The 26,950-nt window shown below is 35.9% G+C and overlaps 1 protein-coding gene across 3 annotated transcripts in view; it reads right to left on the bottom strand.

The window, feature by feature from the left end:
• The window catches only part of MALRD1 (MAM and LDL receptor class A domain containing 1), a 1,140,778-nt gene that overhangs the window by 984,540 nt on the left and 129,288 nt on the right, over positions 1-26,950 (bottom strand). The window lies entirely within an intron of this gene.

Below are 26,950 nucleotides of genomic sequence, written 5' to 3'. Positions count from 1 at the left end.
GGGCTTGGGAGTAGCGCTCTAGAAAATGAGTGCTGTTGCTTGGCCATCTTAGCTCTTCCCCTCCCCCACAATAAAGAGATTTCAAAGACTGTCAAAGGAATGCCAACATGGAAATAATCATGATAAGCACAATGGGAATGGTCTCTAGTAATAAGATTCCAATAGCATTTACACAGTGACTTGTTGAATATAACAATGAAAATGGCCCACTAGTATACCCTGTCAGTCCAACAAAGCATTAACAGGTATGTAAACTGCTTTGGATAAATTATTTTCTTGACTTCTTAGATTACAGTATTAGCTTGACTTGGCATTTGAGAGAATTGAAACTTAATGAACTTTAGGTGAACTGGGACATGGATGGTTGCCTCTAATGAATCATCATGACAGAGGCAACTTCCCTTATACTTTTTTTTAACTAGGAAAATGAATTCCTTCCCAGTTCCAGGGTGGCATTAATTCCCATCAAAAACTTACAGTTTACAAGGTAAATGGGATTGTGAGACTTGATTTTGATGAACATCCCAAAGGATTAGTTTGTTGAACACTGAGTACGGAGTGAGTTGCTTTGCCTTTAGAAAACATAGCCTTCCTAGTCCTTAAAAAAATAAATTTAGATGTATTTTAGCATCCATGTATGTTCAGAAGATTTTTTTCAGTCAAAAATAGCTTAACTTACCTCCCCCCGTAGATACAGATTACATCCAATGAACTACATCTGGAGAAAATAAGTTTTGTTTACATTTCTATGAAAAGGATTCTCAAACCTGAATAAACGTTGGATAATTACAAAATGCTGGACCCATGATCAACAGCGTACACTACATTTAACATCACTATGCCACCCCAGCCTCCTAAGCAAGAGAAGGGGCTCTGGAACTGAAACTGATCATTGCATTTAATCTGCATTCAGCTACCACCTGGAACCTATAAGAATCATTATTTTTAACATGAGAATTTCTATTAAATGTAAGGTAAGATGCAAAAAGTGTTAGAATTGGAGTCAGAGGTCCCAGTTCCAAAATCCTGACTCTATCACTGATATATGTGATATTTGGGGAAAGTATCTTACCCTCACTGGGCTTCAGTTTTCTCAACAATAAAAAGAGGGGGTTGGACTAAATGACTGTGAAGATCTCTTCAGATTCTCATTCTGTGATTCAATGACATAGGTAGCCTGGTAGAAAGAAAAGCTTTGATACTAGAATCATAGCCTCATGTCTCTTAAATAACTTCCATATTTTTTATTCACTCCTTTATCACTTTCTCTTTATTGTTTTTTACTGCCATCTGTATGCCTAGTCTCTGGACACCCCCTGTCCCTTTTGTATTCAGTTGCATATTTTCAGCTGTTGAGGAAATCTGACTGTGGAAATTCCCTCTACCAAAGGATATCAGCAATTCCTCAGTAATGTCTAGGACACTGATTAGTTAGGTAACTTGCTTATGAGATGGTTACTCATCTAGTAAGAGTCCAAGGCAGAATTTGATCCCAGGTCTTTCTGACTCCAAGTTTAACCCTATTAAGCCACACTGCCTCTCTTATATTCCATGGTGATGGTCTTTCCTCTAAATAGTAGTGCAGTAAAACCAACTTTCTAGTCCTCAGAACTAGAACAAAAGTCATCACTAATTAGATAAGCAATTAATCTAAAAACACATCATATAAGACTTTCATGAAGGACTAAAATCATAAATGAAGATGAAAATTTTCTATTTGATTTACACATCCCCATTAGAGCTCCACAGGGACAGAAAGTTATTTCCCTTCTCTCCCTTCTCTATGCCTTTAGAAAGAACAATTCTTAGTAGTAACTGAGCTATTATTTAATTTAAGTAACATGATGACCCAATGAAGTCCTGCAGATAAAGCCTGGCTTGTTGAAATTCAGCCCTCCTAAAATCTTATCTAGCTCACAGTTAGAAAATAGCTAGTTTTATTCCTCCAAACCTCCTTCAGAGACTGACACTTTCAACCTAAATACCATATTCAATTATGCATCTCCCTCTGCTAGCAGCCACCCAGAGAGGAGCTCCTCAAGTCAGAGTCATTAGCTTCAGATTTGGGACAGAAAAAAAAAAAGAATCCTCCAATTTTGTTTAAACCAACACTGGTTATCAGAAAGACAGACTGGTGCAGAGATGTCAAGATTTCAATGACGTGTGAGTATTCACCCATATGGACTTCAGCTATTTGCTGCAATTTTGGTGAAAAGGAAGAGATGTACATTATCAGTTAGGACAGCCCAACTGGGAACAGGCCATGGACAAGTCTTAAACACCATGGACAATACATGTTACAGCATCTCATTTTATTTCCAGTGCTAAAATGATGCCTTTACATTGTTCACACCACAATCATTTTCCAATATATCACTCCCCTCCCATAGAATCTCCCCTAGGATCTCTTGTGACAAAGAAGAAGAGTTCAGTGAATCCAGCTATCTGTCAGTGTACCCTGCGATCAGTATCAAAATGCTGTCCCATCACCCTAACAAGAGCAGAGGATCTTTCACCATGTGTCCTCAGGAACCAAAAACTGGTCACTGCATTTATCCTGAAGTCAGCTACTTGTGAGTGCTTTTCTTATCTACATTAATCCATATACCATTTTTCTGATATTAAGGTTCACAAATTATTTTGAAACCTTCATACAAAAGTTTTGTGAAAGATTTTTTCTAGTATATTGATTAAATTTTTCCCCAACTACAAGATCATTTCTAAAGTAAGTCTCCCAATTTATAGTTCTCCTTTTTTAAGATGTGATCCTAAGTAACACTTTGCTTTCCTTTGTCTTTCTTTTCTTTTGCTCTTCGTTTCTTTCTTTCCCTCTTCCTTTCCTTCAATCTCTCCATCCTTCCATTCTTTCTTCCTTCCTTTTCTTCTTCTTCCTATCTTTTCTTTCTTTCTTTCTTCCTTCCTTCTTTTATTTCTTATGGATGTGTGTTTAGGCAGAAAAGCAGTACATTGGACAGAGTGCTAAGCTTAGAGTCAAGAAGACCTGAATTCAAATCCAGCCTCAGACACTTACTAGGCTGTGTGATCCTGCCAAAGTCACTTAATCTCCATATGTCTCAACTTCTTCTACTGTTAAAAGGAGATCATAACAGCACCTATTCCCTGAGTTGCTGTGAGGATCAAATGAGATATAATATTCATAAAAGCTTAGCACAATGCCTGACACAAAGCAGGCGTTAATAAATGCTTATTTCTTTCCTACTTTGCCATGTGTTTGCATTCATTCAGACTCCCATATGATAAAGATAATAAGAACACCTAATGAGAGTCTTCCTATGAAGATCACACAAGATAACACATGTAAAACACCTTGTCAACTTTAAAGCTCTATACAAATTTTTTCTACTGCTATTATTACCATCTTGAAGTTAAATTGATTGAAATGAACCTAAAGTCCTTACTCAATGACAAAGACTTTATGGATGACATGAATCTGCTATAATCCTAAACAAAATTTAGCATCCATTTCATTTTATTTCTAACCATCTATGTGAAAAACTTTTCACTAAAATAAGTGCCAATTTATCCATTAATTGAGCATATTGGAAGTCTGGCATTTTAAGTCCCATTAGCAATACAGTAATAAATTAATAGGTTCATTTGTGATCTTGCCATGCTTGAGGTCAGGGAAATAGGAGAGATAATTTCTGGTTAACATAGAGAATGACAAGAAATTGACATTCACTGAGGACATAATCAATATTTACATAAGAGGCTAGCATCAATTAACCAACAATAAAAAATTTCAAATACTCAAGACAAGCTCTGGGAATATAATGACAAAAATAGTTCCTTCCCTCAAGGAGCTTACTTTCTAATAGAGAAACAAGATGTACCATAAAAAGTACTTACACATACAGAGAATGTCATCTCAGAGGGGTAGGCAGCTGCAATAGGTACATTATTAAATATGTCTTGTAGAAAACATTAGCTAAAACATATACCAATAAAATTTTGTACTTTTATAAACATCCGAGAAACTCAAATGAGTCACTGCTGAAAGAGAAAGAAGAAAAACCTAAGGGGGGTAATATCACTACACAATAATGGTTTCCAGGCTCTTGGTATTACAAAACACGTCATTCTACAAAGACAAAATAAGCTACATTGGCACTGGGGGAGAAGCGCCTCTCTTCCAAGACAGAAGATTTAGTCATTTTCATTCCCAACCAAATGATCATGGTGACAGATGGTGTTTGGAGACTATCATGGGGAAACTTTGCCTAGTAAATCTAGTGAGGCAACAAAACTTCAATTATTTTTAAGTTTTCTCCCCTTTGTGAACCAAAAAACATCTGAGTTGGGCAAATGAATAAGTCATTGGCAGCAAAATGAGCCTCTCACCTACTAAACTAGCCAAGTAACTGGCACAATGTGAAACAGAAGATTCCAGGTGCCTGTAAGCTGATTATTTCTAGTGACAATAATACATTCATTTTTTTTGTTTCATAAATGTATTTGGAAAAGTTTTTGTTCAACGCATGAAAAAGTTATGCATGAAATGATGCTTTCCTTTTACTCTTCAAATGGATTTGCCCCCATCTTATTTATCAGTATTTAATAGTAGTGGGTTCAAGAGAACAGGGCCCAAGCCTGCTAGCCTGGAGTTCCTCCCTGGACGCTGAATGAGCATATTCTCTTTCTGTGATAAGATAGAGAGCACATTTCTAGCCTCCCAAATACACAGGGCTTATGCCCGTAGGAGAGGCCTCAATCCAGCAGATCAGAGTTTCTTCTGGTCACAATGTTGTAGGTAGCTTTCACCATATATTTTCCAACATTTTATTACTGCATTCATATGAAGGCCATTAAAAAGAGGAAGGACCTTAGTGTTATTAAGGCTCCCATATTCCAAAACTAATCACTTTCAGAATTTTCTAGGCAGTGCCTAGTAGAGTACCCAGTGAGCTGAACCTCTCAGTATAAGGATATAATTTTGCTTAAGAGAGAAGGAGATATTTAATGAGGGAGGCATATTCCTTCATGCTAGGATATAGGCCTACTCCCCAGGGAATAAAAGTGATACTGTGTCATCTGTTTTCCAAGTTCTGCCAGCTCTGAAGGTCAAATGAAGCTTCCTCCCACACTCCCCCTTTTTTCATGAGGCAAATCAGTTTTGAATGTAAGAGGTTCTCCCCTACTGATATTAGAAAGCTACTTCCTCAGTCTGGTCAACATGACCCATAAAGTCCAGTTTTTTGGCAGGACCCATGTAATAAAAAAATAAGTTATTTTATTCATATCATGAGAAACTACTAGAAAAATAACAGGATGTCAAATGATAACTCACAAAATTACCAAGTATATTTGAGAAAGTAGACTCCTTACAACAGGATTGTTTATCTAAGCAGGCACAGTATCCAGTAACACAATATGGACATAAATTACTCCTTCATGCAACAAGTATCTGTTATGCATCTGCTTCTGGTAGGCACCAAAGAATCAAATTCAAAGCCAGAAAAATAATCTCTAACCTCAAGGATCTTTCATTCTGGTAAAGAGAATATAATGGTGATACTGGCAGTTTAAAAGATTGGCAATGAAATTTTGAGCTAGGATAATAACTTTAGAAATTAAAAATAATTAGAGGAGATTTAATTAACTATCCATTATATGTGAATTTAAAAAAGCACTCTGAAGTCCTTTAAAGAAGAGTTGGTGTTCTAAGATGCCAAACCAAGAAAACTTCCAGAACCTAACTCCGTAGGTAAATTCTTCCAAAATATGCTTCCTGTGCTGTTCTCAGAAAGTCAATAAAATGGAGCTATGACAGGTTGGAAGAAGGAGCATATAAAGATGTGGGTTAAATGCCTCATCTCTGCCCCCCAGAAGTTTAATCATGCAAACAGCAGCAGGAGCACAGAGATTGATCTCTTCCATTTTGAGAGTACATGAGAAAAAGGCAGTTTCTAAGGTTAACCAAAAGCCCAAATCAAAACATTTTTCATTTAAACCTAACACCTTGAATTGCATCCTGGAGGAGAATCACAAAAAAGCTATAATGCATAATATGGTAGTGTGCAATCCAAGCAGAGAGACCCAAATGTCCATCTCAGGGCAACAGTGTAAATTTCCAAGTCTCATGTGGCTCTACCCTATAAAGTTACTGAGGTATCCATATGTGAAAAAAACTTTGTAATGTGTGTATAGGATAAGAAAGTTTGGATACTTGTTAGAAAGTAAAGGGAATTTTAAAATAGTCATGATAGCAAGAATCAGAGACAAAATAAGAGTCAAGGAGTGAGATTGTACAGATGATACGTAGGTATTGTTCTCATCTCTCAGTTAAATTCTACCTGTGCTACTAAAAAGATATAGTAGACTTCATCTACTCATAAATGATTATTTGCTAAAATATTTTTAAAGATGTAGATGACCTAATTCAATGGGGGGAAAAAACTTTTTTGGACGCTGAAAACCTAATTTCTGATGCTGGCTCTGTAGAAAAAAATACATCTTTATTTTAACATGATTGGTTTCCTTTATAATCTTATATATTATTCATTTAAAATATTATTCTGAAAAGATAGTCAGAGGCTTTACCAGAATGTCCATGGCACCAAAAGGTTAGGACCTTATGCACTAGAAGTTTCTAAATTTCCTTCCTGCCCTATAATCTATGATTCACAAGAATGAAGAAAAGAAAAGTGAAGCCTATACCATTCATATTTGCTACTTATTATTTATCAGACTCATGATTTCATTGATATGAGAAAACCCCAGTGAAGAAACTCCTTTTACCAGTGAAGATTATTGACTATGCCACTTACTCAGAGTTAAATACCAAGATTTGTAGGGGTGGTATTTACATCTCTTCATTGACTAAGTGAAATTAATCTTTTTTCCCCAGGACAGGGAGAAACCCATACAGCCACATCTGGATCCTTGTAGTCTCCTAAGTATATTATATAGCCATTTATCCCTTCGTTTAGAAGAAAAAATGTCAAATTCACAAATTTTTGTAGAGATAAGTAACATCTAACAGATGAAGGTAGGGAAATGGAAAGGAAACATGCATTTATTAAGCACCTAATATGGCAGGCATTGCACTGATCACTTTACAAATATTAACACATTTAATGCTATCAATTTAAAGCCAATATACAAGCTTTAAACCATGTATCTATTTAGGGACTTCCCTCATCTCTGCCATCCTTTAACATCATTTTAGCCATCCAGGCTTCCTGATAGTTATGAAGTTTATTAGTATAATTTCACCTTTTCTTTCCAATTCTTTCCTTTCTCCATTCTATACTTTTTCCCCAGGAAACCAACTACAGTTTAGGATTTCATTAGCATCATGTTTACTGTTCTGACAAAATGGTTAGACAATAAAATAGGGCTTTATCCAGTGGTTTGTTTCTGTGGGAATATATACATATATAGCCCTAGAATCCCTATTAGCAAAATGGAATATCAGCAGTTCCAAACACTTGGGCTTCCTATTCCTCTGACATGAACATCTCAAATCTTTGGCTGTATCTATGCAGTCATTTTCTCAAAAAACTTTGCTGGCACTTACAGGCAAGTAGGCAAGCTATACATTAGCAACAGTGAGAATACTTTCAAAGGAACACAATGGTTTCATAGGTAGACTCATCTGTCGGTTTTTAAAGGGAGTCATGGAAAAATGCAGACAAAGAGATGACTAGATAGGCCAGTTCTCAACATAGCTCCTGAACCTGAAATCAGCAAGTTATGTTCCGGAAAAATGGTGATTAACTTTGCAGCAAGAGAGCATGGAAAATTCCTCTGTGTGATGTGAAAACTTCTGAAATAACAGTAGAAGAATGCAAGTTATATTCTGGACAGATGGTGATTAACTTTGCAGCAAGAGAGCATGGAAAACACCTCTATGTGATGTGAAAACTTCTGAAATAACAGTGGAAGGATGACTGCAGTGGAGAGAACAATAGATTTGGTATCAGAGAATGTAGATGTAAAACCTAGCTCTTATACTTATGAACTGTGTCGCCTCAGAGAAGGTATCTGACCTCTCTGACCCTCAGTGTAGTCATCTTTAAGTTGATAGGACAACTAAACTAGATGATCTGATGATCTCTCTACGGTCCCTTCTCATTCTAAATCTATAATTTATCAGTGCTCCCTCTCTCTTCCCTCCTTTTCTCCCTCCCTCTCAATTATTAAGCTATTTCTACTGTGTCAGGCACTGTACTAAGAGCATTATGAACATTATCTCATATGATCTTCACAACAAATCTGTAACAGAGATTCCCATTTTATAGTTGAAGAAAGTGAGGCAAACAGGGTTAAGTGACTTGTCCAGGGTCACACAATTAGTTAGTGTCTAAGGTGGATTTGAACTCAGGTCTTTGTGATTCCAGATCCAGTGTTGTCCATCTTCTGTATCAACTAGTTACTCTGTGTGTGAGTGAGGAGGATACATATTAATTAAAAATAAAATTTTAATTTTTAAAAAAATTTATGATGCCTAAATTCATTCTCTACCACTGTCCTAATCCTCCCCACACTTTCATTACATAAGGATTGCATTAGAAATGATTAGGAAATGTAGAAAGGATCATAACATAAAGAAGAAACATGTTGCAATGTAAGATAAGGCCAAAAGAACTGTTGAAAGATAATTGAAGAATACCAAGACATTTTCAAAGGATCCAAAAGATACTCAAATGTATTCCAACAATGTATAACACAAACTATGTTTCCCTACCTTGGGTACCTCCTGCCCATTTTCTCCAAAAAGTTTACAACAAGGGATCCAAACAACATGCTTGAAGTATTTTCACTTTCTTTCCATAATGTAATTTATGTACCAATTGAGCACTGGGATGTCCATTTGTCATTGCTTACTTCTGTCACGTGACTAACCAATCTTCTTTTCTTATCATACAATACATTGATAATGTTCTTTTTTCCTGTTCGACTTTGGACTTCTTTGTATGTTACAGCCTGCTAGTTCTCAACATGCATCTCCCCATTATCATGGGTATGATATCTACCTTGAGTTCTTTGTAGACAGTGGTATTCTATTTCTCACTGCCCACAGCACTAACAGTAAAATGGCAGAATTGAAAAGAATTAAAAAGGCTTTTCATTGCATGGGAAGCTTGGAGTTGGTAAAAAGTATTTTGCAATTTCCCAAAAGTAAACCAATGCATTCCTCCTCCTGTTCAACTCTAAACTTGTCCTAGAGTAATGTTCATCTGCAACGTCTGTCCCAGATATACCTATTATACACTGTAAAGACAGCTAGGTAGTACAGTGGAGAAAGGGCTGGATGTGAAGTTAGAGTTTTTGATTTCAAGTCTGGCCTCAGACACAAACATCAGTCTAAGTTTCTTCATGTATAAAATGGAGATAATAATCACACCTATTTCTCAGAGTAATTGTGAGCGTAAAAATGTGAATATTTGTAAAGCCCTTAAAACACTATATAAAATATTATTATTTTATCACCATGTCCATCCACATGAATACAGAAAACCGTGGCAATAGTCTTCATACATTTGGTCTTTCCTGTGTGAACTGACAAGACAAACTTTTTTTAACTGATTGAAGGTCTCTTCCAGGAAACTCTACAAGGTTCTAGGTGTTGATGCAATCAGCATGATGTCATCTATAGTCAAGAACTCCTAAAGGAACACACCATCCATAGAGAATCATTCTTTGACTTTGACTTCATGCTGGGTTTCCCCCATAGTGAGGAAAATATTTGGCAAGAGTTTATCTTCTTTTTAATACATCACCTGATGTTCAGTTTCAGAGGGTCATTCAACAGGGCAATTTCTGTCATTCTATATTCCAAAGAATCTTGATAAATAGATGGGAGGAACCTTGTAGGAAAAGAACCTGTAAGCCAGGGTTTAGTTGTTCTGCTGAAGCAAATACTTTCTCATAATCACCAGATAATAAGATACAGATTCTCTACATCTTTCAATTAATTATGAAATGGTAAAGATATGGTCCACTGTTAAATATCATTTATGAAAGCCTGTTTGTGTCCTGCTCATAAACTGATCAAAGATGATCACGAAAAAATGATTCTAATATTTTGTATAAATGAAAGAGCAAACATAAAAGGTCAGCAGTTAGTGATGTTTGCTGTTACTTTTTTCATATAGATAAGTTTTGAGAATTTTTCTTCACCTTTGATATCTTTTCCTCCTTCAAATATCTTGTACATTGGTCCCTCAACACACTCACAGTTACATCACTTCCAGCACAGATCTCCTGTATATAGACTTGGTAAAATCTGGCAGCTTTCCCCACTGCTGTCCTCTTTAATTCCTTTTCTTAAGCATATCTGTGACTGTGGTATTAGGATCCAAGTGTTATGGGTTCACTGTCTTTGGTGGGAAAATAATAATTTTATAAAAATGGTTTCTGTAAATACTTTCCATTTCTCTTCTGTATGTAGGCCAGCATTCATTCTTATCCTTACATGATTCTAGGATGAATTTGCTTGGTTGAGTATCTTCCAAGCTTTCTTAAACCTGGTTTTACTCACAGCCTCCCCCCACCCCCCAGTTATTACTCTGTTTTCTGAGGCAATGCTGCTCATAATCAACCATCACCTTTTTTCGTAAGATTTTACAAATAGTTCATTTTCTAACCAACTGTTGTCCTTGGTAACTATTTCCCTACAGTTGCTAATTAAGTCCAATATTTGCTGATCAGGTCACTTTCTAGGTTCTTTTGGTCTCCATGTCATGCCAAAGAGTTTGCACTGGATGAAATTATTTCTGGATGAAATTATTATGGTAAGGTGCCAATCTCATTTCTTTTGTGTATCTGATTCATGATTTTCAATGATTTGCTTCAATAATTCCAAGTTACATCTTTTCAATTGTCCACTCTAATTCTTTTTCATTTTTTTTCTGCATGACAGCAATATGATTAATTGACATAGTAAAGAGAAAACTGGCGATGGAGCTGTGGTGTCCTTCCTCTGTCACACAGAAGCTGTGTGGTCCTGGTGAAGTTACTTAATCTCTCAGTGTTCTAGGTAACTCTCTAAAACTATAAATTCCAAAGAAGGTACTGACCTGCATTGGTGGAGGAAACTTCCTCAGTTATGAATTTCTTATTTTTATAAAATCACAGGTTCAAATGTCATCCCAAACCCTGTCTTGTAGGCTTCTTGTTCTGTGTTGTTTTACTAGCTCTAATCTTGGCTCTAAAAAGTTGATGGTCTGATTGTCCACAGACAGTTGACTCACAGATAATGCATGACAATTACAAGTCTGTTAATGTCTATTAAAGAATAATGTAATTCCATTCTTTGTTGTATTATTTAGTGCTACATCCAATGCTTAACAAGTACTTTTTTGAAAAAAAAAGTGTTCATGAAATACAGAGGTAGAACTTCTGTATCATGTACAAAATTATAACTTCTCTTGTTCCTTCTTCCTGAATAATGTTTGCCATATATTTTCCCCTTTTTGTTGAAGTTACCAAGCATCAGAATATATATTTGATTGATTTGGCATTTTATCAAGTTTCTTTACCACTTCATCCCTAGCAACTGGTGTTGGTAATATAAACTATACTTATTTTCATGCTAGTCTTTTTGGAAATATTTGTCAGTAGTATTGCAATACTCAATGGTTAAATATCTAATGAAATTATGTTTCCTGTTTTCTCTGAGCATGCAATGAAACTTATTCCAAGAATGGGCATATTAATGCATTTTAGTGGGAGTCATAAGTTGACCCAGCCAATCTGGGAAGCAATTTAAAATTGCGTAAAGAGAGTGATTAAAATATCCATGATCTTTGATGAAGAGATTCCACTGCTAGGCATATATACAAGGAGGGTAATGGCAAGAACAGAGTTCTCATATACACTAAAATATTAACAGAATAACTTTTTGTAGTAGCAAAGATCCAGAAACAAAGTAGATGTCTACGGATCAAGAAGTGGCTAAATTGCGTTCATGAATGCAATACAATCTTACTATGTTACCAGAAATATGAATGGGAAGACATGAATTGATGCAAAAAATGAGAAAAGAACCAGGAAAATAGTACACAGCAGACATAGAGAAAGAAATAAAGAAGATAAATAAAGATATATAAATATAAATATATTTTATATAAATATATAAATAAATATATGAAATACATATTAAATTAAATTAAAATATATTAAATAAACATATAAAGATATATAATAAAGATAAATAAAGAAATAAACTGACACTTCTTGGGAAATGGTATCAAATAGATATTTCTTAAATAAAGAACATGAATGTGTAAGGACAGACTGAGGAAGATTTTGACTGGGAGAAGGGAGAGGAAAAATTGGGGGGTGGGGGGGAACCAAATACACAAACAGAAAGAAGAAAAAGTGAATGGCAGGCAGACTCTGGAGGCTGAGACAGAGCAAGGAAATCTGAATGGTAGCAAAAGTCTGTGATCTGTGATTACATTTGTGTCACCAAATATAATTGAAAGTTCCAGTACTTACTGTAAAAGGATGAGTGAAAATGATACCAAAAAAAATAAATGGCAAAAAGAAAACTAAAATAAAAATAATAACCTTAAATCTGAATGGATTAAACTAATTAATAAAATGAGAGAACATGAGAGAATGGATAAGAACACTAAACTCAACAATGTGTTCCATACATGGAATGTAAACCACACACACAAATGCATGTGTATCCATATAAAGAGAGAAAATGGGAGAATGAAACAAAATCTCTATGTGTCAGGCAATTCCAAAAGATCTAGAGTTGCAATCACAATTTCAGGAAGCACATTTATTAAAGTGCACAACATCAAGAGAGAGAAACAAGGAAACTACAGTAAGCTTGAAGTCATCATTAACAATGAAATATCAACATTTCATTATTAAATATAGCTCCATGAAACTTTATAGCACTCAAATTTATAAAAGAGCAAATCAAATTGCAGAAAGACATAGAGAGTAACATAATTGTTGAAATATTAAACACTAGAGGAGAAATAGAGAAATTACAAGATAAAATCATTGAAATTAAGAGCAGACATTTGGGAAAGTAATAAAATTCAATAAATCATTGGCCAAATTGATTTAAAAAGGAAAAGAGAAGAAATTGAAATAACAGAATTTTAAAATATATGAAAATAGGAAATAAAATTAAGAACAATGAGAAAATAATTCTCAGATTTCATATATACATATATAAACCCATATACAGAGTAAATCTGAAAAATTAAAGGAAACTAATGATTAACTCAAAAGATATAAGCTTCCTATGTTAATAAGAAATAAAGACAGCAAGGAATCTGTTCCCAGAAAGAGAAATTTATCAAACCAGAAATGAACTACCAAACAGAAGAAAAGACTTGGTGCAGCTAAGCTTATAATTTAATTTTATCAAATATCTAAATAGCAATTGATATTATAAAATTGTTCTCAATACTTGAGGAAAAAATGCTTCACCAAACACTTTTCATAAAATAGATATGACCCTGGTAGCCAAAACAGGGAGAGATAGAACAGATCTATAGCCAATATCAGTAATGAAATTGACACAAGATGTTTAAATAAAATCTTAGAAAGGTGACCATAGAAATGGATCCAAAAAGATTCATCATGGTGAATTTGGATTTATGTCAGGGATTGAAAACTCGTTGAAAATTAGAAAGTGTCTAAGATAATTAATAATGTAAAAATAGTATTACACCTCTGAATGCATAAAGAAAAGTTCTTAAAAATATATTTCATTTATATTAATAACCCTTAAAAGCAGAGTTATGGGAGGCTCATCTTTACTATAACAGAACCCATATGTCTAAAGTGAAGAGCTAATATCACACAATATCAAAACATCCAAAGCTTTTTTTTCAGTAAGTCCCTGAATACCACTACTATTAATATAATTTTAGACATGCTTGATATAAAAATAAAAAACCTTAAAGCTATGAATATCAGTGAAGAATCTAAATTATTCTCTTTTTTGCAGAAGACATGATGATTTACTTAGAAAACTCCAGAGAATAAGTGAAGAAAGTAATTCAGATGGTTAATAGCCTTAGTAAATTTACAGAATGCAAACTAAATCTACAAAAATAGTCAGAATTTTTATACAGCAATAACAAAAAAATAAATCAGGAAAGAGCCTCCATTCAAAATACCTACAAAATGCTTAAAATTTGGGTGAGTGAACCTACGAAGATACACACAGAATTTAAACAAATGCAACTATAAAATACCATTTGCAGAAATAAAGAAATAATTGGAGAACAATTTATTATTCATGATTAGGTTTGCCATCATAATAAAAATAACTATACTACCTGAATTAATTTACATATTTAGTGCTGTAACAATCAAACTGTCAAGGAATACTTTATAGAGCAAGATGGAAAATAACAAAATTCATTTGGAAGAACAAAGTTCTACCATCTCAAGGGAAATAATGACTATAAAAGTGTTATTGAAGGGGAAATACAATTAAGAATTATCAAATCTCAAAGTATAGTATAAAGCAATGATTGTAAAAACTATTTTATACCAGTTCAAAAGTATAAAAGTATATGAATAGAAGAGACAAAATAAGCAAGACCTAGAAGTCATAAAACATAACAGTCTATAACATAACTAAAGCACAAAGTAGTGGAGAAGTATTCTCTATTTAATGAGAACTGCTCATAAAACTGGAAAGCAGTTTAGGAGACATTAAGTTTAAACTAGCACCTTATATCATATACCATAATAAGATTCAAATGTTTGTATTGACAAATATAAAATGCCACACCATTTATTAAAACTAAGAGGAGAAGGGGAAACTTTTCCCAAATAGGCTGGAGTGTGTGAGGGCAGGGGAGGAAAAGTTCTTATCCAAACAAGGCAGAGAAGGAATAATATAGAAATAAACAGAAAAATCTGTTCATATAAAATTTTTAACTTTTATACAAATTAGAATAATGCAGCTGGATTAAGTAGAGAAACTGTTGAGTTGTAGGGGGGGAATATTTTTGCATCAAATACCTTTGACAAGGGTCTGATATACAAAATTTATAGGGAACTGACACAAACATATATATACATACGTATATGTATGTGAAATTTCAAAACAAAAATTGTAAACTCTGAAAAGCAATATGAATGTCAATAAAAAGAAAAAATGCAAATTAAAACAATATTGTAGTTTCACTTCATATCCCCTAAAGAGTCAAATATGATGAAGGGTTAATATAGTCAATGATGTCAAACGGGCCACGGGAAAGTAGGCACAATAATTAGCTATTGGTGGAGATGTGAATTAGCCAAACCATTTTGTGAAACAACTGGGAGTTATGGGAGAAAAATCGCTAAATTTTTAGTGCTCTTTGACCCAGTGACTCAAAGAAAGTACAAGACTCAAGAAAGGCAGAGACAGAAAGGCTCCTTATATGTCCCAAATATTCACAGTAACACTTTTGTGGTAGGAAAAGAGGAGAAACAAAGTGGTTGCCCACTCATGGGGAGAGATGACAAATTACAGGATATGAAAGAAATACAATACTCTTTATTGCACCACAAGAAACTGAAAACATGAACAATATGGGAAGACATAGAAAGTGATGCAAAGTGAAGTAAGCAGATTCAAGACACCCAGGACAACAATACACATAGTTACTACAATAGTAAAAAGCAGCTAACCTATAATTACTATAACCAATTTCAATGCCAGACAACTGATGGTGGAATGTCTCCCTCCCTTCTCTTTCCTCTCAATAGTAAGATGGGAGACTTTAGATACAGAAAGTCAAACCCACACACTCGTTGATCTGGTGACATTTGACTTCTTATGTTCTTAGTACAAGACACTACAACCCCCTATTCCAGGCATTTTCACTAGTTGTCCCTCAGTCTTAGAATATTCTTCATTTTCATCTCTCCCTCCTGGCTTCGCTGGCTTCTTTCATATTCCAGTTAAAATATTCAGTGTTTTTCAGAGTCTTTCATGCCTTCACCCAGGAAAAAAAAATTTCACTTTGTCTCTAGTCATCCTAATGGAGCGTCTAAGTGTCACAATGGATAGAATACCAGCATGAAGTCAAGAAGACTCATCTTTGAGAATTCAAATCTAGCCTCAAACACTTATGAGTTGTGTGACTCTGACCAAGTTACTTAACTCTGTTTGCCTTTATTTCCTCATCTTTAAAATGAGCTACAGAAGGAATGGCAAATCATTCTCGCATCTTTGCCAAAACAAACTAACAGACTCACAAAGAGTTGGACAGAACTGAAAATAACTGGACAACAACAGCACTATCCTAATGGCAGGCAAACATGTAGCCCTGTGCTTCTCATCCTCACCCATAGCCTAATCAAGTCAATAGGCATTTATTAAGCATCTGCTATGGCAGGCGCTGTGTTCAGTTCTGGGGATACAAAGAAAGACAAAAATTCAGCCCATACATTCATTCTCTCTCTCTCTCTATTTCTCTCTCTCCCTGTCTGTCTGTCTGTCTCTCTGTCTCTCTCTCTCTCTCTGTCTCCCTCTCTCTCTCTCACACACACACACACTCTCTCTCTCTCTCTCTCTCTGTCTGCCTCTCCCCCTCTCCATCTCTCTTTTTCCCCCTCTCCCTATCTTCATCTTTCCCTTTCTCTCTCTCTCCTCCTCCTCCTCTCTCTCTCCTGCCCCTGAGACCTCACAGTATAAAGAGGAAGACAACATGCAAACACTTATGCACAACAAATACATATAAAGCAAAAATCGGAGATCATAAGTTCAGTGGGAGACATGATGAGTCTGATGTCTAGGCAGCTAGGTGGCCCAGTGGACAGAACATGGAACCTGGAGTTAGGAAGATCCTAGTTCAAATAGTGCTTCAGACACTTGCTAGCTGTGTGATTGTGGGCAAGTCATTTAACCTATGCTTGCCATCTGTAAAATAAGGATAATTATAGTATCCGTCTCCCAGAATTGTTGTGAGGATCAAATGAAATAATGTTCATAAAGCTCTTTGCAGACACTAGAGCACTACGTAAATTCTAATTGTCATTATTAGTGTTACAAAGTATCCAGTTCAAAATGTCCTACAGGCATATAAATATTCATTGGCGTGTGTGTCTGTGTGTCTGTGTGTCTGTGCATCACAACTAAGGAAAAATAGTTTAGTTTTGGACTTACCAAGTTTAAGACATCCATGATCTATCCAGTTTGAGACGTTCAATATGCACATGAATTAGCTATATTGAACTATCAAAACATTGCTCAATCTAGTTTATTACATTTTACTGATTTCACTGATACATAATGATTCAATAGAGAAGTGATAGAGCTACCATACTGAGAAGTTGTGCTGGAACTTTATAGGACACTGGGAGCTTGGTAGGTAGCAGTACTGCCTTAAAGCCCATGTCACGGAAGTATAGAAAACCAAAAAGCAGAAACCACTTCAGGGTCCACATGGTCCAACCCATTCCTGGAATAAAGGAAACATGACTGGATTGGGAGAAAGAGGACCTGAGTTCATATCCCTGCTCTGTTACTCATTACCTGTGTAACCTGGGGAAAACCACAACTTTTACAATCCTTGGCCTCTTTCTCTTTAAAATGAAGTTGTTGGTATAGATGATCTCTAATATCCCTTTCAGCTCTAAATCTGTGACACTGTGATACCCTAAATGGTGATCGGGCTTTATCTGATTACCCCTAGTGAGAGAGAAGCCCACCACCTTCCAAATCAGGCTTCAAAGGTGACATAGAACCAATAGTAATGAATAATAATAACCGTTTTCTCAAACTACTCCATCTTAATTATTGTCTAGTTCCTATCTTGCCATCTTTTCTACAAGAATCACATGACAGCCTTTCTAATGTTTTGCTCAATTGTAGGTAAACTTCATTTAAAATATTTTTTCTAATCTACTAATTTGATAACATTGGTCAAAAAAAGAATAATGTTAATTCTGCTGTGACCTATCTATCACAGATGAACTCACACTAACTTCTTGTACTCACCTCTTCCTTTTCTAGATGTTTACTAACCATCCTTTTTTAATGATCAAGCTCATTGACCTATAACTCAGTAGCAACGGTCACTAGGTGAGCCCCTGACTGATTGATCTACCTGATAAAAAGACAAGGTATAAGTGTTAGACTGGAGCACCTCCTGTGGAGCTAGATAAGTGAACTTGGCTCCTTGCTGAGGGCTACACACCTTGCTGAGAGGACAAGAAGAGCTCCTTTAATTAGTTCCCAAGGACTATGGTGGCACCAAGAAGATTAGCAACTGAGGAACAAAGGGGCTAGACTCTTGACCAAGACTCAGGAGACTAAGGTTCAACCCTTAGACTTTTTTCTTTCAGAATTCTTTTCTAATGCTTTCTGTCCCTTGTCCTTCCAGAAGAATCAGAGGAAGGATTTTCCCCTACTGCTCTGATCAGCAAGGGCTTAGTAATATCTGCCAGTTCTTTGAATGCCCTGGGATATAGTTCATCTGGGACCAAGGACTTGAAGCAGAGAAGCAGCATAGTATGTACGGTAGAGTAGAACGAACGCTTACTTGGTAATTGGGGGTTAGGATTTAAATCCCAGTTCTGAATCTTATTGCCTCTGCGATAGCAGGCAAATCATTTAACTTTTGTAGGCCTCAGTTTCCTCTTCTATAAAATGAGAAAGTTGGTCTAGATGACTTGTGAGACCACTTCTAGCTTTAAATGTAAAACCAAAGGAACTGAGGATAAACAATGTGTTCCCATATTATCTCCTAACATTGCATCTCCCTATTGACTTTTTTTTACATTACATCCTTTGCAATCCAGTCTTGGAAATAAAAGAAAATAAGAATTGAGTAGCCCTGCTTCTTTTCCCTTATCATCATCCCATCTAACATAATCAATGGTTCTATGCTTTCTTTGATCCTCTACTTTTTTCCAAATGTAGCTTTAAAAAAACCACTTTGTTATCCATAGTGCTTTCTGTCAGCCTCAGTTCACCCTGGGATTTAGCACTACTTTCCATTCTTACAGGACTATGTAGGGCATTTGGACTCATACTCACTGCTTTCCATCTTTTATACATGTCTTCTTTAAATCTTAGTTTGTTAATGATTTCCCTGGGCATTCACATCAGTCTCTTTAAACAATTCAATCTTTCCCTTCTCAGAGCCTAGTACAATGCCTAGTACATAGTAGATAGTTAATAAATGCTCATTAAACGAATCAGATTTATTTCTCTTTGTGTCCTTGAAATTTCATTCCGGGGATTTTTCCTTTCCTCATTGGATAACTTCTTCTGGAGAATTTTAGGCAATAGATCTAGATCTACCTTTCTGTTTTGAAATTTCCTCTCATAGGTCTTTTTAGTCATATCTAATTGTAATAAGTATAAACATTGGTTACCCGCAAAAATCCAATTCAGATACCTCATCCTGGCATTCAGGTGACACTAGGTTTCCCACAATCTTGCCAGGCAAACATGAGTAGGAAAGGCTTCAGTATAATTTCATCAGTTATTTAAACTTAACCAGTGTCATGCAGACCAAGCCTTAGTCAATTCTATAGTTTTTTAAATCCTTTTTTCCATCAGTATAATTCAACAAGCATTTATTAGGAGCATATGAGGTCAGATATTATGGTAGGCACTGAGGATACAAAGACAAAAGTAAATAAAAAAGAAACCCTTCCTTCCCACAAGGAGCTTATACTCTATTGAGAAGAAACAGTATAAATAAAACATGTACAGAATAAATGCAAAGTTATTAGGAAGCAAGAAGAAAGCACTAACAAGTGAGGAGATCAAGTCAGGTTCCTTTAGAAGGTGGTCCTTGAGCTGAGCTTAGAAAGAAACTCAAGATTCTATCAAGTAGAGGTGAGGATGGAGAACATTCCAAGTATGGAGGAAAGCCTATGCAAAGATGTGAAGGCAGAAGATGAAATGTTGGGAATGGAACACAATGAGCAGACCAGTCTGGATGGGAGAAAAAAAAGATTGATTGTTTGAGGAGGAATAATATGCCCAAATAATACCCTGTGTGTATCTGTATTACCTATTTAGGTGAATGAATCTCCCATTAAAACATAGCTCCTTGAGAGCAGGAACTTTTTGCACACCTCTTTGGCAGCTCCAATGCTTAGTATGTTTTCCAGCACATAATAAATCTTAGCGTTTGTTGCATGTATTGTTTATGTACTGATTATGATGGGTTTTAAATGAGAGATGAGTTTCTATTTTGTCCTGTAAGTAAAAGGGAGCCATTGAAAATTCTTGAGCAGAAACAGGAGATGGGGGATAAGGGTAGAGATAAACAGCAAGCATTTATTCAGCTCCCACTATACGCAAGACTGGATACAAAGACAAAATCCAATAAATATTCCAATAAATATTTATTAAGCTCCTACTACATGCTATGTAACATGCCAAACACTGGCAAGGTAATGAATAAAATGACCTGCTCTCAAGGAGCTTACATCTTACTGGGACTTAACAGCATGCACTCAGATAAGTAACTGAGAGAGATTAATAACTAAGGAAATCAAATACAGAAGGAGACAGAAATAGACTCAAAGGTGCACATCATCTTTCTGGAACAATTTTACTTTATTAACCTGAAAACGAAGCACAATAGTTTCCAGTTTCAATCACAGAGAACCAGTATAGTGATAAAACCCTATATCTTGCTACATTATCATACTGGAACTAGACAGCCTTTCCTAAGCTACCTCAAATTATTTCAGTTGTCCTTAGTACCATCTCTCAGGGGGAAATTTCTCAAACTGTGTGAAGAAAACCTAAAAACAAGAAAGGAAATATTAACTCAAGACCGATTCTGCTCTTCCATCTTTCCTAGCATTTCCCCTTGCTCACAAGTGTGGGGATTTTTTCTACCTTTTACAAACACTTCATTGAAATTCCTAATCACGATCATAGCCTGACAGCTTTCCTATTCTAATACCACTGAATTCAGAGTCGCATCCATCAAGCACATTTGGAATGAAACCTATATCGATTACCTCCAGATGGTAGTTTATAGGGCAGTTGAACAAGTTAGAGAACCCTTCAAATACAAAGTGACTGATCAAAGACGCCACACACATACACAGCTGTTTTAAAATTATAAACATCTTGAAATGTAAAACTTTCCTTGCATCTTTCTAGTGCAAGTTTCTATTTATAACTTGGTTAGTTCAAAGATGACCTGACTCCAGCCTATCTTTCTGGGCTCACCTCAAACTGCTCTTCTTGCCCCTCTGAGCTCTAGCCAAATTGCACTGCTTGTCTTTCCCCCAAATAAATCCCTCACTTCCCTGTTTCCACAACTATCTTTAGAATAGTTGCATACCATCCCTAAACTCTATCAAAATTTTGCCCTTAAACCTAGTAGAATATAAACTCCAAGAGGGCAGCGAGACTGCTTCTGCTTTATTTTTTTTTATCATTTTGTTCTTGGTACCCTAAAACTAGAATGATACCTTGCACATAGTAGGGACTTAATAAATATTTTCAAATAGGGAAAGGGGATTTTGACCTTCCTTTCAAAGTCCAGCTCAAATGCTATATCCCTTCATGGGACATCCCTGATCCTGTCTCCTCCAGATAAAAATATTCTATTCCTTTCTTCTGAACTCCACTTAGAGTACTTTGACCCTCTGCATATGTGTCATTTTCCATTTTGTTTTATAGTGATATATGAGTAAGCATGACTCACCTCAACTTCCTCTCAAGTATAAGCTTGTTCTTAAGGGCAAAGACCTGTGCCTTATTTACATTTCAACTAGTCAATAAATATTTTTGAACACCTACTATGTGCCTCACTGGGAACACAAAAAGAAGCAGTCCCTGCCCTCAGGGAGCTCAATCTAATGGCAGAGGAAAACGTGGAAACAATTATGTACAAATGAGCTACACACAGAATAAACAAGAATATTCAACTCTAATGGTGGCAACAGGTACCACCACATGAGGATAGAGACCAAAATATCGGTATTTGATGTTAAAAAAAACTTTTCCATGTTCATACTCAAATCTGTTGACCATTGTCTGTTATCTCTCGATTGCCCCACCTGCTTCCCACCTCCATTGTCAGCTATCTCCTGATAGCCTCCAGCTGTTTCCAGCCTTTGACCCTCCTTGGATTCCCTCCTTGGACTTCTCCTCAAAACCCTTCCTAAACCCCTCCTCCCATCACCCTGGACTACAAGACCACTACCTCCCCCCCCCCTACCCCCACCCCTCCTATACTCTTCTCTCTGTATTTAAGTTCCATCTTGCCTCCATGAAGGCGCTCAGATCCAATCCAGCTCAGACTCTGTCTAGCTGGGATTGTGTCTGGCCCGCTTGTGAATACAAGCATTACAAATGCTTAGGCTCCTTAAGAGGCAACCCAATTAGGCGAATCCTTAATAAACTTTGTTTTCTTTGGCCTTAACAAAAAAAAAAAAAAACTTTTCCATTCCCATGTCCATTCCAAATCCTACTTCAATCACTACAAATCCGTCAGGGCCAACAAGTTTCAGTGCGATCCTGTCGGCTATGATCAAAGAGTTTCCACGTGCAAAATTGGCAAACAGTTCAGCATGAACAAACACTGGGGTCCCCTCCAGTGTCTGCATGACATTGAGCTTGACTGCATCCTTCATCAGCACTGTCAAAGCACCACTCACTCCCAAATTTTCAGTACTGATTGGTTCTCCTTTCTTACTACTTGCCACCATCATCTTGCCCAACCTCTCTCTCGTGTATTCTAGACTACTGGTAAGCACCAAAACTGTCATAATTTCACTAGCCACAGAGATGTCAAATTGAGTCACTCATGTGTGTCCTTTCTCAGTTGATGATTGACCAATTATGTTTTTCCTCAAGCATTTGTCATTGGTATCTAACACTCTTTGCCAAGTTATGGTTTCTGGATCGATATCCAGTCTCACAAATCTATTTATTTCTTCATCTGTGAAGGTGGCAGGGTCATCTTTCTTAATTCCTAGTCTCTTCAGCCTATGGACTTGAATGTCTGAGAACTTCATCACTCCATTGACTGAAAGCACCAAATGATTAAAGAGAGCCTTGTCTGTCTGCATAAACAGGGGATAATCAACATGGTTTTTGTTGCCATGTTTTTCTTTCTCATATAAGTACTAGAATCAAGGATTGAGAAAGCCTTCCTGTAGAAGGTGGAATTTTAGCTGGGATGTGAAGGAAGTCAGAAAAGCCAGGAGGTGGAGATGAGGAGAGAAAGCATTCCAGGCATAGTGGAAAACCCATGAAAATCTCTAGAGTCAGGAGATGGAGTGTCTCTCCCCCTCAACTCCTATCACAATGCTTTCTGCATAATAGGAATTGAATAAATATTATTGAATTTAAATGGCTAAATAAATTTGGCCTTGAACATTGATCTCAGAAATTAATACTGGTCATGGATGGAAAGTAAAGGAAAGCTTTCTATACTTTTGTGCCTTGGCAAGTATATTTCTAGCATCTTCGGATAAAGAGCCAATTGACATTTTTTCAAATACTCAGAGAAATTCCTATTTATCTAGGGTGATATCCTGGCTACTTGATAGCTGTAACATATATGAAATAATATTGTTCAAAGAACTACATTGATACAATGGAAATTGTGCCGGCTTTGGAGTCAGAAGAATTTAGCTGAAATCCTGATTCTGCAACTTCTATTCCTTTGACCTTGAATAAGTCATGTGAGCTACCTGGCTCTCAATTTCTTCATCTATAAAAGGAAGGAGTTGAACTAGATGAACTCTTCCAACTCTAAATTTAAGGTTCTATAATCTTATGAGTGTCTTTAAAATACCACTAGTTAAGTATAATAAACATAATCTAATCTTTTTTTAAAATTCAAAAGGCATTTGAGGATCATACAGGCTTATTGTTAGACCTAATTTCATCATTCATGAGGGTATATTAGAATAGATATAAAAACATGCAGTAAATTAGATTGAATCTCTGATTCTGTGACATAACTTGGAATTTTCAAGAGCATCTGTGATCCATAAAAGTGGTGGCCTATTACTAAATTATGAATCTAGGATAATAGATAGAGAACTCAAAATCTGCATTGACTCATGAAACAGCATATAACAAATAGAAGGATGCCTCCAACATGTTTATAGATCCTCTCTGGAAAACTGGTACAAAGAAAGAAACAAGAATCACATTGGATGGGAAGTTATGAATGGACTGAGATTCACAATGGTAGATGGAGTGTCCATGTCAATGAACTCACAGATTCATTGAAATATTAAATAAATCTGTGTTTTAGTTGCTAAGTTTTTCTTTCTCATATAAAGAGTGTATAGAAGAGGGGAAATATCTAGGTTATTTGTTCATTTGTTTGTTTAAGATTTCTGGCAATTTAGATTCCAGACAAGTAACAGTTTATTGGGGATTGGGGGAGGGAAGATATGTATTTCTTGTTGAGTCATTTCAGTTGTGTTCAACTCTTTGTGACCTCATTTGGAGTTTTCTTGGCAAAAATACTGGAGTGGTTTGCCATTTCCTTCTCCAGCTCATACGACACATGAGGAAACTGAGGCAAACAGGGTTAAGTGACTTGCCCAGGGTCACACGGCTAGTATGTGTCTGATGCCAAATTTGAACTGAGGTCCTCCTGATGCCAGGCCTAGCAATCTACCTAGCTGCCCCTATATATAAACAGATGTTTAAGCTTTGCAAATTGCACACCCATGCAAGAAATGTTTCCTATTGCTCACTTCCCTGCCTTATTGTGGTCTCACAACTCTATCTCCTAGACCAATCTCAAAAGTGATAGAGGCAAGAAACCAGAGCTTTCAAAGCCAAAAGGTTTCCAGTCACTGTCCAAGGACATCAGTGAATAGGCTGCTGGGACCATTCTCTTGGTACATACCTATTCAGGTTTTATGGTCTGTGCTTTATACAAAGATCAGATTCATTAAATGTCTACATGTGATTGTGTTACATGGTAATCTGGCCAATATTAAAAATGTAAAATATGGTTTTGGGCATAATTTTTGCTGAATTATTTATATTCCTTTACCAGAAATTCTAATGGTACCTTGATAAGTTTCTGAAATATAAATGACCTGTTTTTCTTTTGGGGTAGGTTGTTTTTTTTTCCTGTATTTCCACACTCTCCTTCAGTTTTAGGTGTAACTATTATACTTAATTATTCTTAATTAAACTTCTTGATTTCTGATATTTTCTAACAAACTGCCATCCATACATATAATGAAATAATTACAAGCAAATGCCATTGCTAACTGGCATTTTAACAGAAATCACTTCCTTTCTTTTCCTCTTTGAAATATATTTCACTTAACTTCAATAATTATTTTTTCCTTTAATATTTTAATTTTGAAACTCATACTACTTTGAAGTATTTTATCATTATTCCACTTAAATGTCACTGGAACTATATAGAAAAAAAGAAATATGGTCTTTTTTCTCCTAGATAAGTAATACAACCTGTATTTTCAAAAAGTCCAGCCCTCATTTTATTCAGGTTCTGTCATAATAATAACAATAGCTAGGCTTTATATAGTTCTTTAAGGCTTTCAAATATATTATAAATATTATCTCATTTGATCCCAATAAAAAACCCTGAGAGATGTGATATAAGAAGACAGGGATGGGAAAAAATACAATTCATCTGACAGGCAATATACTGTATCAGAGTTACTTTTGGAAAGTAAGTATAATGGTTTACCCCTCTTGTCTAATAATTCTCTTAGAATATAGAATGAATTCTAAAGGAAAGCACTATATTTACTTACAAATAACTTTGAAATCCCTCATTCCACTGATTTTGAGGTCTAGAAAATCACAGTTTTGCTCTGTTTCCACCTCCTCTTAAGGTGCTGACCATTACCCTCAAATTATGATTTTAATTGTTGAATCACTTGTTCTGGTGCTTCTCATTCTGAAAACTTGCTCAGGGGCATTTAGAGGACATATCATCAAATTAAGCATTTGGATGATGCAGTGGATAGGGCATCAGTCCTGAAGTCAAGACAACTCATCTTCCTGAGTTCAAATCTGGCATCAGACACTTACTACCTGTGTGACTCTGGGCAAGTAATTTATTTTTTTTATTAATTTTGTTTATTTTCAGTGTTCTACAATCACTACCATAACACTTAGATATTTTCCCCTCCCTCCCTCCTCCATCCTCCCTCCTTCTCTGAGAGGGCATACAATTTTATATAGGTTCTACACATACATTCCTATTAAATACATTTTCACTATAGTCATACTGTGTAGAAGAATTAAAATGAATGAGAGAAATCATATAACAAACCAAAACATAATACAAAAGAAAATGATCTGCTACATTCTGCAATTGAATTTGGGCAATCATTTAACTCTGTTTGCCTCAGTTTCCTCTTCTGTAAAATGAGCTGGAGAAGGAAAAGGCAAAGCATTCTAGTATCTTTGCCATGAAAACCCCAAATGGGGTCACAGAGCATCAAACTCAACTGAACAACAACGACATTATCCAATTACTTTCATATGGAAAAAGGTCAGTATCCTTTTTCTCTGGGACAGGTGGTGAATGCTCCCCAACAATTCCTCTTTCAGAAGTCTGAGTTACATCTAGAAAAGACAGAGCCAAGCAATGAATATATTTTGTTTGAAACTCAAAATGCCATTTCTATTAAAAGCAAATGTTTCCTGCGTTATAAGTTATATCAACCAAAACTCAAAATCCAAGATCCTTTTTCAAGAGAGTGGGACAATGAAGAGGAGGGAGAGAAGGACTGAAAGATGGAGGGGGAGTGAGAAGGAAGGGAGAGAAGGGGGAGAAAGGAAGAAACAGAGAGACAAAGAACCAGAGCTAAGCCAGTTAAAGACAGTCACATATCAACTTATCACCAGCAGATTTTATTATTAGAGGAAACTGAGATTTCTAAGTCCTTTCCAATTCTAACCATGAGTTAAAAACTCAATTACTATTTTAACAGAAAAAATCATTGATCATAGATTTAGACCTGTAAGGGACCTTGGGGGTCATCTATTCCACTTCCATTT

The sequence above is a fragment of the Notamacropus eugenii genome, chromosome 3 (genome assembly GCF_028372415.1).
Source record: "Notamacropus eugenii isolate mMacEug1 chromosome 3, mMacEug1.pri_v2, whole genome shotgun sequence".
In the NCBI taxonomy this organism is placed as follows: Eukaryota; Metazoa; Chordata; class Mammalia; order Diprotodontia; family Macropodidae; genus Notamacropus; species Notamacropus eugenii.
The sequence above is the reverse complement of the archived record's forward strand: the minus strand, read 5'-3'. Positions and strand labels throughout refer to the sequence as shown.